This window comes from Mya arenaria, chromosome 2 (assembly GCF_026914265.1).
Source record: "Mya arenaria isolate MELC-2E11 chromosome 2, ASM2691426v1".
Classification (NCBI taxonomy): Eukaryota; Metazoa; Mollusca; class Bivalvia; order Myida; family Myidae; genus Mya; species Mya arenaria.
Window position 1 is genome coordinate 22,698,542 of NC_069123.1, and position 12,571 is coordinate 22,711,112.

Below are 12,571 nucleotides of genomic sequence, written 5' to 3' on the forward strand. Positions count from 1 at the left end.
GATTGTTCTATCAAACACTGTGTTTAAGATGAATAAAATGAACAGGAGTTGCTTTCTTCTTGTACAATGTGTTAGTAATTCCCCATGTTGTCAGTTAAGGGCCGGCCACAATGCAAAAGTGGTGGGGAAGGTCAAAAACTAAAATGTTTAAAAAGTTAATGTTTTGTTTTGTTTTGAGGAACGATCTTTTTTGGGAGTGAAACATATATTCTTGGTGTCATGTTTCTTGATAGTAAGGAGTTAAACAATTTTACATAAGAAGATTTTATCAGATTTTGGATAAAAAACAGTGTTACACTATTTCGGAAAAGTCTATCGACATTATTACTTTTTTTGTCAAAATGCCCAAGACTACCTATTCAACAATGTCTTGAGAGCTCTTGATGATGTCTTGTCAAATAAGAAAGTTATTCAGAAAAATATTGAAAAATAGTAGATGAAATTTATTTCCGGGTTACAAAAATCCATATATCTTTTTTTAAAATAGTTGCAATCAACACAAAGCCCCAAGACATTGTTGATTGGGCAGTTCCGATAAATTTGACTCATAAACATATTCTTTTGAATTAAGACATTTCCGGGAAAACGTAAACGCTTTTTGATTGGAAATCTGATAAAATATTCTTTCGTAAAAATGCTCAACAACTAATTACAGCTTTTCATGTTGCTAGGGATGTATGAAAAATACACTGTGTTTAAGATGAATAAAATGAACAGGAGTTTCTTTCTTCTTGTAAAATGTGTTAGTAATTCCCCATCTTGTTCGTTCATGATTAAGGTTACAATTTCCACGTCCGTAAGCAAGATTGAATCTTTTTAGTTTTGAAACGAATGTTGAACTTAAAGCAGAACTTTAAACATCGAACCTATATTAATTAAAAAAGGCTCCAGTGGGGATCGAACCCACGACCTCCTGTTTACTAGACAGGCGCTCTAGCCACTGAGCTATGGAGCCATTCTTTTTATGTCTGAGCCATTGTTTGTATACGTCACTTTAGTTATCTTTCTAATCCGTATACGTGGCATTACAAATTATCTCGATAATATATTTCAGTGCGGCGCCAATGAAGGCTACGTAAGCTCTGTGGACCTCTTGTAGTACGAGCAATTGTCAGGATGGCACAGTGGTCTAAGGCGCCAGACTTAAGGTCTGTCTCACCTTCATAACGAGTGTTCTGGTCAACGTATGTGGGCGTGGGTTCGAATCCCACTTCTGACACACACTTTTTGTCAGCGTAATATTTGCAGATTGTTCTAATTTACGCTTGTATTTCTCCAGACTAAGGTTATCTGTATTTCCTCTGAGAATTCAGACTGGTAGATATGCCAGAAACCGAATACCTCGAGAGGAACGTTATTATCTAACTTGCAATACTAATGATATTGAAAAAGAATTTCATTTAAATGCATGTCCATGTTATTCCAATGTTAGAAAGTAATATCTAAAACGTTGTTAATACATGCACCCTTCTGTATACAAATTTCTACGATTATTGAAATCAAATGATAGCAATGAATTAATTAAACTAGCTTTCTATATTACAGAAGCTCTTGTTATTCGAAATAAAACGTATTTACCATTACATGTTGTATATACACGTTGACATGTTATATGAAAATATATTCTGTTTATGTAGATGATGTACATTGTACAAGTCTTAATAAAAAAATGTCTGTCTGTCTGTCTATCATACACTAAGTTTAAGATGAATAAAATGAGTTGCTTTCTTCTTGTACAATGTGTTAGTAATTCCCCATGTTGTTCTTTAATGATTAATGTAACCATTTGTAAGTCCGTAAGCAGGATTAAAACCTCTCAGTTTTGAAACGAATGTTAAACTTAAAGCAGAACTTTAAACATCGAACTTATATTAATTCAAAAAGGCTCCAGTGGGGATCGAACCCACGACCTCCTGTTTACTAGACAGGCGCTCTAGCCACTGAGCTATGGAGCCATATTCTTTGTACAAGTCACTTTTGTTAACTTTCGTATCCGTATACGTGGTTTTACAAAATCTCGATAAGATATGTATACCGAAGGCTAGATAAGCTCCGCGGATCAAATGAAATACACGTAGTTGTCAGGATGGCCGAGTGGTCTAAGGCGCCAGACTCAAGGTCTGTCTCACCTTCATAACGAGTGTGCTGGTCCACGTATGTGGGCGTGGGTTCGAATCCCACTTCTGACACACACTTTTTGTCAGATTTATTTGCAGATTGTTCTATCAAACACTGTGTTTAAGATGAATAAAATGAACAGGAGTTGCTTTCTTCTTGTACAATGTGTTAGTAATTCCCCATGTTGTCAGTTAAGGGCCGGCCACAATGCAAAAGTGGTGGGGAAGGTCAAAAACTAAAATGTTTAAAAAGTTAATGTTTTGTTTTGTTTTGAGGAACGATCTTTTTTGGGAGTGAAACATATATTCTTGGTGTCATGTTTCTTGATAGTAAGGAGTTAAACAATTTTACATAAGAAGATTTTATCAGATTTTGGATAAAAAACAGTGTTACACTATTTCGGAAAAGTCTATCGACATTATTACTTTTTTTGTCAAAATGCCCAAGACTACCTATTCAACAATGTCTTGAGAGCTCTTGATGATGTCTTGTCAAATAAGAAAGTTATTCAGAAAAATATTGAAAAATAGTAGATGAAATTTATTTCCGGGTTACAAAAATCCATATATCTTTTTTTTAAATAGTTGCAATCAACACAAAGCCCCAAGACATTGTTGATTGGGCAGTTCCGATAAATTTGACTCATAAACATATTCTTTTGAATTAAGACATTTCCGGGAAAACGTAAACGCTTTTTGATTGGAAATCTGATAAAATATTCTTTCGTAAAAAATGCTCAACAACTAATTACAGCTTTTCATGTTGCTAGGGATGTATGAAAAATACACTGTGTTTAAGATGAATAAAATGAACAGGAGTTTCTTTCTTCTTGTAAAATGTGTTAGTAATTCCCCATCTTGTTCGTTCATGATTAAGGTTACAATTTCCACGTCCGTAAGCAAGATTGAATCTTTTTAGTTTTGAAACGAATGTTGAACTTAAAGCAGAACTTTAAACATCGAACCTATATTAATTAAAAAAGGCTCCAGTGGGGATCGAACCCACGACCTCCTGTTTACTAGACAGGCGCTCTAGCCACTGTGCTATGGAGCCATTCTTTTTATGTCTGAGCCATTGTTTGTATAAGTCACTTTAGTTATCTTTCTAATCCGTATACGTGGCATTACAAATTATCTCGATAATATATTTCAGTGCGGAGCCAATGAAGGCTACGTAACCTCTGTGGACCTCTTGTAGTACGAGCAATTGTCAGGATGGCACAGTGGTCTAAGGCGCCAGACTTAAGGTCTGTCTCACCTTCATAACGAGTGTTCTGGTCCACGTATGTGGGCGTGGGTTCGAATCCCACTTCTGACACACACTTTTTGTCAGCGTAATATTTGCAGATTGTTCTAATTTACGCTTGTATTTCTCCAGACTAAGGTTATCTGTATTTCCTCTGAGAATTCAGACTGGTAGATATGCCAGAAACCGAATACCTCGAGAGGAACGTTATTATTTAACTTGCAATACTAATGATATTGAAAAAGAATTTCATTTAAATGCATGTCCATGTTATTCCAATGTTAGAAAGAAATATCTAAAACGTTGTTAATACATGCACCCTTCTGTATACAAATTTCTACGATTATTGAAATCAAATGATAGCAATGAATTAATTAAACTAGCTTTCTATATTACAGAAGCTCTTGTTATTCGAAATAAAACGTATTTACCATTACATGTTGTATATACACGTTGACATGTTATATGAAAATATATTCTGTTTATGTAGATGATGTACATTGTACAAGTCTTAATAAAAAAATGTCTGTCTGTCTGTCTATCATACACTAAGTTTAAGATGAATAAAATGAGTTGCTTTCTTCTTGTACAATGTGTTAGTAATTCCCCATGTTGTTCGTTAATGATTAATGTAACCATTTGTAAGTCCGTAAGCAGGATTAAAACCTCTCAGTTTTGAAACGAATGTTAAACTTAAAGCAGAACTTTAAACATCGAACTTATATTAATTCAAAAAGGCTCCAGTGGGGATCGAACCCACGACCTCCTGTTTACTAGACAGGCGCTCTAGCCACTGAGCTATGGAGCCATATTCTTTGTACAAGTCACTTTTGTTAACTTTCGTATCCGTATACGTGGTTTTACAAAATCTCGATAAGATATGTATACCGAAGGCTAGATAAGCTCCGCGGATCAAATGAAATACACGTAGTTGTCAGGATGGCCGAGTGGTCTAAGGCGCCAGACTCAAGGTCTGTCTCACCTTCATAACGAGTGTTCTGGTCCACGTATGTGGGCGTGGGTTCGAATCCCACTTCTGACACACACTTTTTGTCAGATTTATTTGCAAATTGTTCTATCAAACACTGTGTTTAAGATGAATAAAATGAACAGGAGTTGCTTTCTTCTTGTACAATGTGTTAGTAATTCCCCATGTTGTCAGTTAAGGGCCGGCCACAATGCAAAAGTGGTGGGGAAGGTCAAAAACTAAAATGTTTAAAAAGTTAATGTTTTGTTTTGTTTTGAGGAACGATCTTTTTTGGGAGTGAAACATATATTCTTGGTGTCATGTTTCTTGATAGTAAGGAGTTAAACAATTTTACATAAGAAGATTTTATCAGATTTTGGATAAAAAACAGTGTTACACTATTTCGGAAAAGTCTATCGACATTATTACTTTTTTTGTCAAAATGCCCAAGACTACCTATTCAACAATGTCTTGAGAGCTCTTGATGATGTCTTGTCAAATAAGAAAGTTATTCAGAAAAATATTGAAAAATAGTAGATGAAATTTATTTCCGGGTTACAAAAATCCATATATCTTTTTTTAAAATAGTTGCAATCAACACAAAGCCCCAAGACATTGTTGATTGGGCAGTTCCGATAAATTTGACTCATAAACATATTCTTTTGAATTAAGACATTTCCGGGAAAACGTAAACGCTTTTTGATTGGAAATCTGATAAAATATTCTTTCGTAAAAAATGCTCAACAACTAATTACAGCTTTTCATGTTGCTAGGGATGTATGAAAAATACACTGTGTTTAAGATGAATAAAATGAACAGGAGTTTCTTTCTTCTTGTAAAATGTGTTAGTAATTCCCCATCTTGTTCGTTCATGATTAAGGTTACAATTTCCACGTTCGTAAGCAAGATTGAATCTTTTTAGTTTTGAAACGAATGTTGAACTTAAAGCAGAACTTTAAACATCGAACCTATATTAATTAAAAAAGGCTCCAGTGGGGATCGAACCCACGACCTCCTGTTTACTAGACAGGCGCTCTAGCCACTGAGCTATGGAGCCATTCTTTTTATGTCTGAGCCATTGTTTGTGTACGTCACTTTAGTTATCTTTCTAATCCGTATACGTGGAATTACAAATTATCTCGATAATATATTTCAGTGCGGCGCCAATGAAGGCTACGTAACCTCTGTGGACCTCTTGTAGTACGAGCAATTGTCAGGATGGCACAGTGGTCTAAGGCGCCAGACTTAAGGTCTGTGTCACCTTCATAACGAGTGTTCTGGTCCACGTATGTGGGCGTGGGTTCGAATCCCACTTCTGACACACACTTTTTGTCAGCGTAATATTTGCAGATTGTTCTAATTTACGCTTGTATTTCTCCAGACTAAGGTTATCTGTATTTCCTCTGAGAATTCAGACTGGTAGATATGCCAGAAACCGAATACCTCGAGAGGAACGTTATTATTTAACTTGCAATACTAATGATATTGAAAAAGAATTTCATTTAAATGCATGTCCATGTCATTCCGATGTTAGAAAGAAATATCTAAAACGTTGTTAATACATGCACCCTTCTGTATACAAATTTCTACGATTATTGAAATCAAATGATAGCAATGAATTAATTAAACTAGCTTTCTATATTACAGAAGCTCTTGTTATTCGAAATAAAACGTATTTACCATTACATGTTGTATATACACGTTGACATGTTATATGAAAATATATTCTGTTTATGTAGATGATGTACATTGTACAAGTCTTAATAAAAAAATGTCTGTCTGTCTGTCTGTGTATCATACACTAAGTTTAAGATGAATAAAATGAGTTGCTTTCTTCTTGTACAATGTGTTAGTAATTCCCCATGTTGTTCGTTAATGATTAATGTAACCATTTGTAAGTCCGTAAGCAGGATTAAAACCTCTCAGTTTTGAAACGAATGTTAAACTTAAAGCAGAACTTTAAACATCGAACTTATATTAATTCAAAAAGGCTCCAGTGGGGATCGAACCCACGACCTCCTGTTTACTAGACAGGCGCTCTAGCCACTGAGCTATGGAGCCATATTCTTTGTACAAGTCACTTTTGTTAACTTTCGTATCCGTATACGTGGTTTTACAAAATCTCGATAAGATATGTATACCGAAGGCTAGATAAGCTCCGCGGATCAAATGAAATACACGTAGTTGTCAGGATGGCCGAGTGGTCTAAGGCGCCAGACTCAAGGTCTGTCTCACCTTCATAACGAGTGTTCTGGTCCACGTATGTGGGCGTGGGTTCGAATCCCACTTCTGACACACACTTTTTGTCAGATTTATTTGCAAATTGTTCTATCAAACACTGTGTTTAAGATGAATAAAATGAACAGGAGTTGCTTTCTTCTTGTACAATGTGTTAGTAATTCCCCATGTTGTCAGTTAAGGGCCGGCCACAATGCAAAAGTGGTGGGGAAGGTCAAAAACTAAAATGTTTAAAAAGTTAATGTTTTGTTTTGTTTTGAGGAACGATCTTTTTTGGGAGTGAAACATATATTCTTGGTGTCATGTTTCTTGATAGTAAGGAGTTAAACAATTTTACATAAGAAGATTTTATCAGATTTTGGATAAAAAACAGTGTTACACTATTTCGGAAAAGTCTATCGACATTATTACTTTTTTTGTCAAAATGCCCAAGACTACCTATTCAACAATGTCTTGAGAGCTCTTGATGATGTCTTGTCAAATAAGAAAGTTATTCAGAAAAATATTGAAAAATAGTAGATGAAATTTATTTCCGGGTTACAAAAATCCATATATCTTTTTTTAAAATAGTTGCAATCAACACAAAGCCCCAAGACATTGTTGATTGGGCAGTTCCGATAAATTTGACTCATAAACATATTCTTTTGAATTAAGACATTTCCGGGAAAACGTAAACGCTTTTTGATTGGAAATCTGATAAAATATTCTTTCGTAAAAAATGCTCAACAACTAATTACAGCTTTTCATGTTGCTAGGGATGTATGAAAAATACACTGTGTTTAAGATGAATAAAATGAACAGGAGTTTCTTTCTTCTTGTAAAATGTGTTAGTAATTCCCCATCTTGTTCGTTCATGATTAAGGTTACAATTTCCACGTTCGTAAGCAAGATTGAATCTTTTTAGTTTTGAAACGAATGTTGAACTTAAAGCAGAACTTTAAACATCGAACCTATATTAATTAAAAAAGGCTCCAGTGGGGATCGAACCCACGACCTCCTGTTTACTAGACAGGCGCTCTAGCCACTGAGCTATGGAGCCATTCTTTTTATGTCTGAGCCATTGTTTGTGTACGTCACTTTAGTTATCTTTCTAATCCGTATACGTGGAATTACAAATTATCTCGATAATATATTTCAGTGCGGCGCCAATGAAGGCTACGTAACCTCTGTGGACCTCTTGTAGTACGAGCAATTGTCAGGATGGCACAGTGGTCTAAGGCGCCAGACTTAAGGTCTGTGTCACCTTCATAACGAGTGTTCTGGTCCACGTATGTGGGCGTGGGTTCGAATCCCACTTCTGACACACACTTTTTGTCAGCGTAATATTTGCAGATTGTTCTAATTTACGCTTGTATTTCTCCAGACTAAGGTTATCTGTATTTCCTCTGAGAATTCAGACTGGTAGATATGCCAGAAACCGAATACCTCGAGAGGAACGTTATTATTTAACTTGCAATACTAATGATATTGAAAAAGAATTTCATTTAAATGCATGTCCATGTTATTCCGATGTTAGAAAGAAATATCTAAAACGTTGTTAATACATGCACCCTTCTGTATACAAATTTCTACGATTATTGAAATCAAATGATAGCAATGAATTAATTAAACTAGCTTTCTATATTACAGAAGCTCTTGTTATTCGAAATAAAACGTATTTACCATTACATGTTGTATATACACGTTGACATGTTATATGAAAATATATTCTGTTTATGTAGATGATGTACATTGTACAAGTCTTAATAAAAAAATGTCTGTCTGTCTGTCTGTGTATCATACACTAAGTTTAAGATGAATAAAATGAGTTGCTTTCTTCTTGTACAATGTGTTAGTAATTCCCCATGTTGTTCGTTAATGATTAATGTAACCATTTGTAAGTCCGTAAGCAGGATTAAAACCTCTCAGTTTTGAAACGAATGTTAAACTTAAAGCAGAACTTTAAACATCGAACTTATATTAATTCAAAAAGGCTCCAGTGGGGATCGAACCCACGACCTCCTGTTTACTAGACAGGCGCTCTAGCCACTGAGCTATGGAGCCATATTCTTTGTACAAGTCACTTTTGTTAACTTTCGTATCCGTATACGTGGTTTTACAAAATCTCGATAAGATATGTATACCGAAGGCTAGATAAGCTCCGCGGATCAAATGAAATACACGTAGTTGTCAGGATGGCCGAGTGGTCTAAGGCGCCAGACTCAAGGTCTGTCTCACCTTCATAACGAGTGTTCTGGTCCACGTATGTGGGCGTGGGTTCGAATCCCACTTCTGACACACACCTTTGTCAGATTTATTTGCAAATTGTTCTATCAAACACTGTGTTTAAGATAAATAAAATGAACAGGAGTTGCTTTCTTCTTGTACAATGTGTTAGTAATTCCCCATGTTGTCAGTTAAGGGCCGGCCACAATGCAAAAGTGGTGGGGAAGGTCAAAAACTAAAATGTTTAAAAAGTTAATGTTTTGTTTTGTTTTGAGGAACGATCTTTTTTGGGAGTGAAACATATATTCTTGGTGACATGTTTCTTGGTAGTAAGGAGTTATACAAATGTTACAAAAAAAAGATTTTATCAGATTTTGAATAAAAATAAGTATTCACACTATTTCGGAAAAGTCTATCGACATTATTACTTTTTTTGTCAAAATGCCCAAGACTACCTATTCAACAATGTCTTGAGAGCTCTTGATGATGTCTTGTCAACTAAGAAAAGTTATTCAGAAAAATAAAAAAATAATGAAAAATAGTAGATGAAACTTATTTCCGGGTTACAAAAATCCATATATCTTTTTTAAAATAGTTGCAATCAACACAAAGCCCCAAGACATTGTTGATTGGGCAGTTCCGATAAATTTGACTCATAAACATATTATTTTTGTATTAAGAAATTTCCTGGAAAACGTAAATGCTTTTTGATTGGAAATCTAATCAAATATTCTTTCGTAAAAAATGCTCATCTCCTAATTACAGCTTTTCATGTTGATAGGAATATATGTAAAATACACTGTGTTTAAGATGAATAAAATGAATAGGAGTTTCTTTCTTCTTGTAAAATGTGTTAGTACATGTACTTCCCCATGTTGTTCGTTAATGATGAAGGTTACTATTTCCACGTCCGTAAGCAAGATTGAATCTTCTTAGTTTTGAAACGAATGTTGAACTTAAAGCACAACTTTAAACATCGAACCTATATTAATTAAAAAAGGCTCCAGTGGGGATCGAACCCACGACCTCCTGTTTACTAGACAGGCGCTCTAGCCACTGAGCTATGGAGCCATTCTTTTTATGTCTGAGCCATTGTTTGTGTACGTCACTTTAGTTATCTTTCTAATCCGTATACGTGGCATTACAAATTATCTCGATAATATATGTATAATGAATGCCACGTAAGCTCTGTGGACCTCTTGTAGTACGAGCAATTGTCAGGATGGCCGAGTGGTCTAAGGCCCCAGACTTAAGGTCTGTCTTACCTTCACAACGAGTTTTTTGGTCCACGTATTTGGGCATGGGTTTGAATCCCACTCATGACACACGCTTTTTGTCAGCGTTATATATGCAACATGTTCTATCGTATCCGGTGTTTAAAGAGTATGTTTGTTTCCATATTGATTGTGTTTTTGCTTACGAACGATATCATGGTTTGGATACATATTTCCTGAAATATTTAACGAACGGCTTGTTCGATTCATTTCTATTTTGTTTGCCCTAAAGAAACGTGTTAATAATATTGTGTAAGAAAAGTTAAAAACCATTTTGCAACCGATTTTTAGTTTTTATGTGTGTGAATCTCATTTTAAGTGGAAACCTCACTTTACGCCAACAGAATGTCACTTTCTTTAAACATTTTAGAGTAAAAAGAAGTTGCTTTCGGATGGAATAAAGATGATTGGTAGTAATTTAATAAATGTGCTTTTCTGAGTCTAGACTTGGACTTGAGGCTGTTCGTAATCAGTGCCCCTAATCCTGGGTCATCCTTTTGTCAATGTAGGATATGCAGTCTGAAAAAACTGTTTTTATTCTATCACTTATTGTGTACGTTAGTCTTTGATAAGATGATTATTAAAGGAACAGTCAGCCAGCAAAAGGGGAAATAAAATTGCTCATGGGTTTGAATTGTTTTTATTATGTTTAAAAAAAGTAAAGAGGAGCGATTACCTTTGTTGTCAATGATAGTTTAAGTGTTTCAAATGGTCGAGATGTGGTGGAGCAGGTTCATTTCTCATTATACTTGATAAACCTATAATCCATTTTCATTGGAGATCAAATAAGTGTTTGACAGATTATAAAACAAGACGAATTTCGCAGCAAGACATCAAAGACGCGGCAGAATAGGATTAAGAGTGAATATATGTTTTCAGCATAATTCGAATAAGGATAAACATGCATAAGTTTTAACACTTAATATACATTGTATATTAGTGATTGAAAAAAGCGTCATATTGTCAAAAACACATTCAAGAGTAAACAATTGTTAACATTCCGAATAAACACGGACATAGCCGAACTATGACGGTTTAATAAACTTCTAGATCGTAGTTACTCGGTCGTCTCCGGCATGCGTAAATTATTTAGACTGGCACCTTGCATTATCACCGATAAAATTATTTGTGTCGGGTCGATTCGGCCGAGATATCATTTCGGCCTGATCCTTTTCGGCCTATTTTTTCATTAATGTTTATTTTAAATTGTGTGAATTACGCTTTGAACTTTCATTTTATATCAGTTAAATTCAAATTGTGTAAATATCATTATTAGACGTTGCGACTTATATTTGTTAGTAAAATCGTGTGAATTAAGCTTTGTACTTCCATTTAATATCACTTAAATTTAAAATAGTCAATTAATGTCGTGTTAAGGCACTTATATTTGTTATCAAATTCATAATATAAACTATTATTCACAATATGCCCGTAAATTCTCACATGCTTATTTACTACCACAGCGTGTATATAAATCATTTTCACAGAAAGTAAATTTCTAAAATAACGAACTTGTACGACCGGCGACAGTCAATACAAAAACACAGAGAATAACTTTTTTTTTTAATTTCCTGTTTTAAACATTAGCCTTATTCGTGTTATATGACGTTTGGAAGTTTTACACGCTTCAAAACGGTTATTGACGACAAATTTTAAGTAAAGTTGAATGAGAGTTGAAATCATTAACACATTTTTTTTTCATAACTAAAATGTATCCGTATACACTTCCCCATTGACAATTGCAAACATGTTTCCCTATAGACGCGGCCTCCAAGTCTAATAACACGGTAATTAAAAAAGAGAGAAAAAAACTTTTAAAAGGCTCCAGTGGGGATCGAACCCACGACCTCCTGTTTACTAGACAGGCGCTCTAGCCACTGAGCTATGGAGCCGCTGCGCCTCGTAGGTGTAATTGAACTCATATATTTATTATACGTTGTAGCATACTAGATTGTAAACGATTGCTGAGGTAGTTGATTACGTGTTGCAGAGACTGTTGAACTGTCTTTTAATAATTCCGATTTTGAAAAAGAGACAGTCAAACGCACCCACCAATTCAGTTCTCTTATATATTACAAATTCACAATACAAATTGCATTTAGTCATTTGTATACCATCATAGAATATACAAATTCTTTTAACTTAATGGTCTTCCAATGTCTCCCACAGTGCAAAATTGGGTGGGGAAGGTCACGAATTAAAACATTTCAAAAGTTTATGTTTTATTTAGTTTTTAGGAACTATCTTTTTCGGGAGTAACTTTTACATTGTTTGTGACATGTTTGGGGGCAGTACGGAGTTGATCAAATTTTACGAAAGAAGATTTTATCAGATTTTGGTTCATTTTTCGGAAAAATCTATCGACATTATAACTTTGTTTTCGTGTCAAAATGCCCCATACCACACACTCAACAATGTATTGAGGGTTCTTGGTGATATCTTTTCAAATAAGAAAGATACTCAATAAAATAATGAAAAAGAGTGGATTAAATTCATTTCCACAAAGCCTCAAGACATTGTTGAT

The 12,571-nt window shown here is 34.8% G+C and overlaps 18 non-coding genes across 18 annotated transcripts; 8 read left to right on the forward strand and 10 right to left on the reverse strand.

Annotated features, from left to right (window-relative positions):
* Nucleotides 1–882: 882 nt before the first annotated feature.
* On the reverse strand, nucleotides 883–955 carry Trnat-agu (transfer RNA threonine (anticodon AGU)). Its single transcript has one exon. It is a non-coding gene; the product is annotated as a tRNA-Thr (tRNA).
* A 155-nt stretch (nucleotides 956–1,110) lies between these two features.
* On the forward strand, nucleotides 1,111–1,219 carry Trnal-uaa (transfer RNA leucine (anticodon UAA)). The gene is made up of 2 exons: nucleotides 1,111–1,148; nucleotides 1,174–1,219. It is a non-coding gene; the product is annotated as a tRNA-Leu (tRNA).
* A 663-nt stretch (nucleotides 1,220–1,882) lies between these two features.
* Nucleotides 1,883–1,955, reverse strand: Trnat-agu (transfer RNA threonine (anticodon AGU)). The gene has a single exon. It is a non-coding gene; the product is annotated as a tRNA-Thr (tRNA).
* A 125-nt stretch (nucleotides 1,956–2,080) lies between these two features.
* On the forward strand, nucleotides 2,081–2,189 carry Trnal-caa (transfer RNA leucine (anticodon CAA)). The gene is made up of 2 exons: nucleotides 2,081–2,118; nucleotides 2,144–2,189. It is a non-coding gene; the product is annotated as a tRNA-Leu (tRNA).
* A 909-nt stretch (nucleotides 2,190–3,098) lies between these two features.
* On the reverse strand, nucleotides 3,099–3,171 carry Trnat-agu (transfer RNA threonine (anticodon AGU)). Its single transcript has one exon. It is a non-coding gene; the product is annotated as a tRNA-Thr (tRNA).
* Nucleotides 3,172–3,326: 155 nt separating this feature from the next.
* Nucleotides 3,327–3,435, forward strand: Trnal-uaa (transfer RNA leucine (anticodon UAA)). The gene is made up of 2 exons: nucleotides 3,327–3,364; nucleotides 3,390–3,435. It is a non-coding gene; the product is annotated as a tRNA-Leu (tRNA).
* A 663-nt stretch (nucleotides 3,436–4,098) lies between these two features.
* Nucleotides 4,099–4,171, reverse strand: Trnat-agu (transfer RNA threonine (anticodon AGU)). Its single transcript has one exon. It is a non-coding gene; the product is annotated as a tRNA-Thr (tRNA).
* A 125-nt stretch (nucleotides 4,172–4,296) lies between these two features.
* On the forward strand, nucleotides 4,297–4,405 carry Trnal-caa (transfer RNA leucine (anticodon CAA)). The gene is made up of 2 exons: nucleotides 4,297–4,334; nucleotides 4,360–4,405. It is a non-coding gene; the product is annotated as a tRNA-Leu (tRNA).
* A 909-nt stretch (nucleotides 4,406–5,314) lies between these two features.
* Trnat-agu (transfer RNA threonine (anticodon AGU)) lies at nucleotides 5,315–5,387 on the reverse strand. The gene has a single exon. It is a non-coding gene; the product is annotated as a tRNA-Thr (tRNA).
* A 155-nt stretch (nucleotides 5,388–5,542) lies between these two features.
* On the forward strand, nucleotides 5,543–5,651 carry Trnal-uaa (transfer RNA leucine (anticodon UAA)). Its single transcript has 2 exons — nucleotides 5,543–5,580; nucleotides 5,606–5,651. It is a non-coding gene; the product is annotated as a tRNA-Leu (tRNA).
* Nucleotides 5,652–6,318: 667 nt separating this feature from the next.
* Nucleotides 6,319–6,391, reverse strand: Trnat-agu (transfer RNA threonine (anticodon AGU)). Its single transcript has one exon. It is a non-coding gene; the product is annotated as a tRNA-Thr (tRNA).
* A 125-nt stretch (nucleotides 6,392–6,516) lies between these two features.
* Trnal-caa (transfer RNA leucine (anticodon CAA)) lies at nucleotides 6,517–6,625 on the forward strand. Its single transcript has 2 exons — nucleotides 6,517–6,554; nucleotides 6,580–6,625. It is a non-coding gene; the product is annotated as a tRNA-Leu (tRNA).
* Nucleotides 6,626–7,534: 909 nt separating this feature from the next.
* Trnat-agu (transfer RNA threonine (anticodon AGU)) lies at nucleotides 7,535–7,607 on the reverse strand. The gene has a single exon. It is a non-coding gene; the product is annotated as a tRNA-Thr (tRNA).
* A 155-nt stretch (nucleotides 7,608–7,762) lies between these two features.
* Trnal-uaa (transfer RNA leucine (anticodon UAA)) lies at nucleotides 7,763–7,871 on the forward strand. The gene is made up of 2 exons: nucleotides 7,763–7,800; nucleotides 7,826–7,871. It is a non-coding gene; the product is annotated as a tRNA-Leu (tRNA).
* A 667-nt stretch (nucleotides 7,872–8,538) lies between these two features.
* Nucleotides 8,539–8,611, reverse strand: Trnat-agu (transfer RNA threonine (anticodon AGU)). Its single transcript has one exon. It is a non-coding gene; the product is annotated as a tRNA-Thr (tRNA).
* A 125-nt stretch (nucleotides 8,612–8,736) lies between these two features.
* On the forward strand, nucleotides 8,737–8,845 carry Trnal-caa (transfer RNA leucine (anticodon CAA)). Its single transcript has 2 exons — nucleotides 8,737–8,774; nucleotides 8,800–8,845. It is a non-coding gene; the product is annotated as a tRNA-Leu (tRNA).
* A 926-nt stretch (nucleotides 8,846–9,771) lies between these two features.
* Trnat-agu (transfer RNA threonine (anticodon AGU)) lies at nucleotides 9,772–9,844 on the reverse strand. The gene has a single exon. It is a non-coding gene; the product is annotated as a tRNA-Thr (tRNA).
* A 2,022-nt stretch (nucleotides 9,845–11,866) lies between these two features.
* On the reverse strand, nucleotides 11,867–11,939 carry Trnat-agu (transfer RNA threonine (anticodon AGU)). Its single transcript has one exon. It is a non-coding gene; the product is annotated as a tRNA-Thr (tRNA).
* Nucleotides 11,940–12,571: the final 632 nt, after the last annotated feature.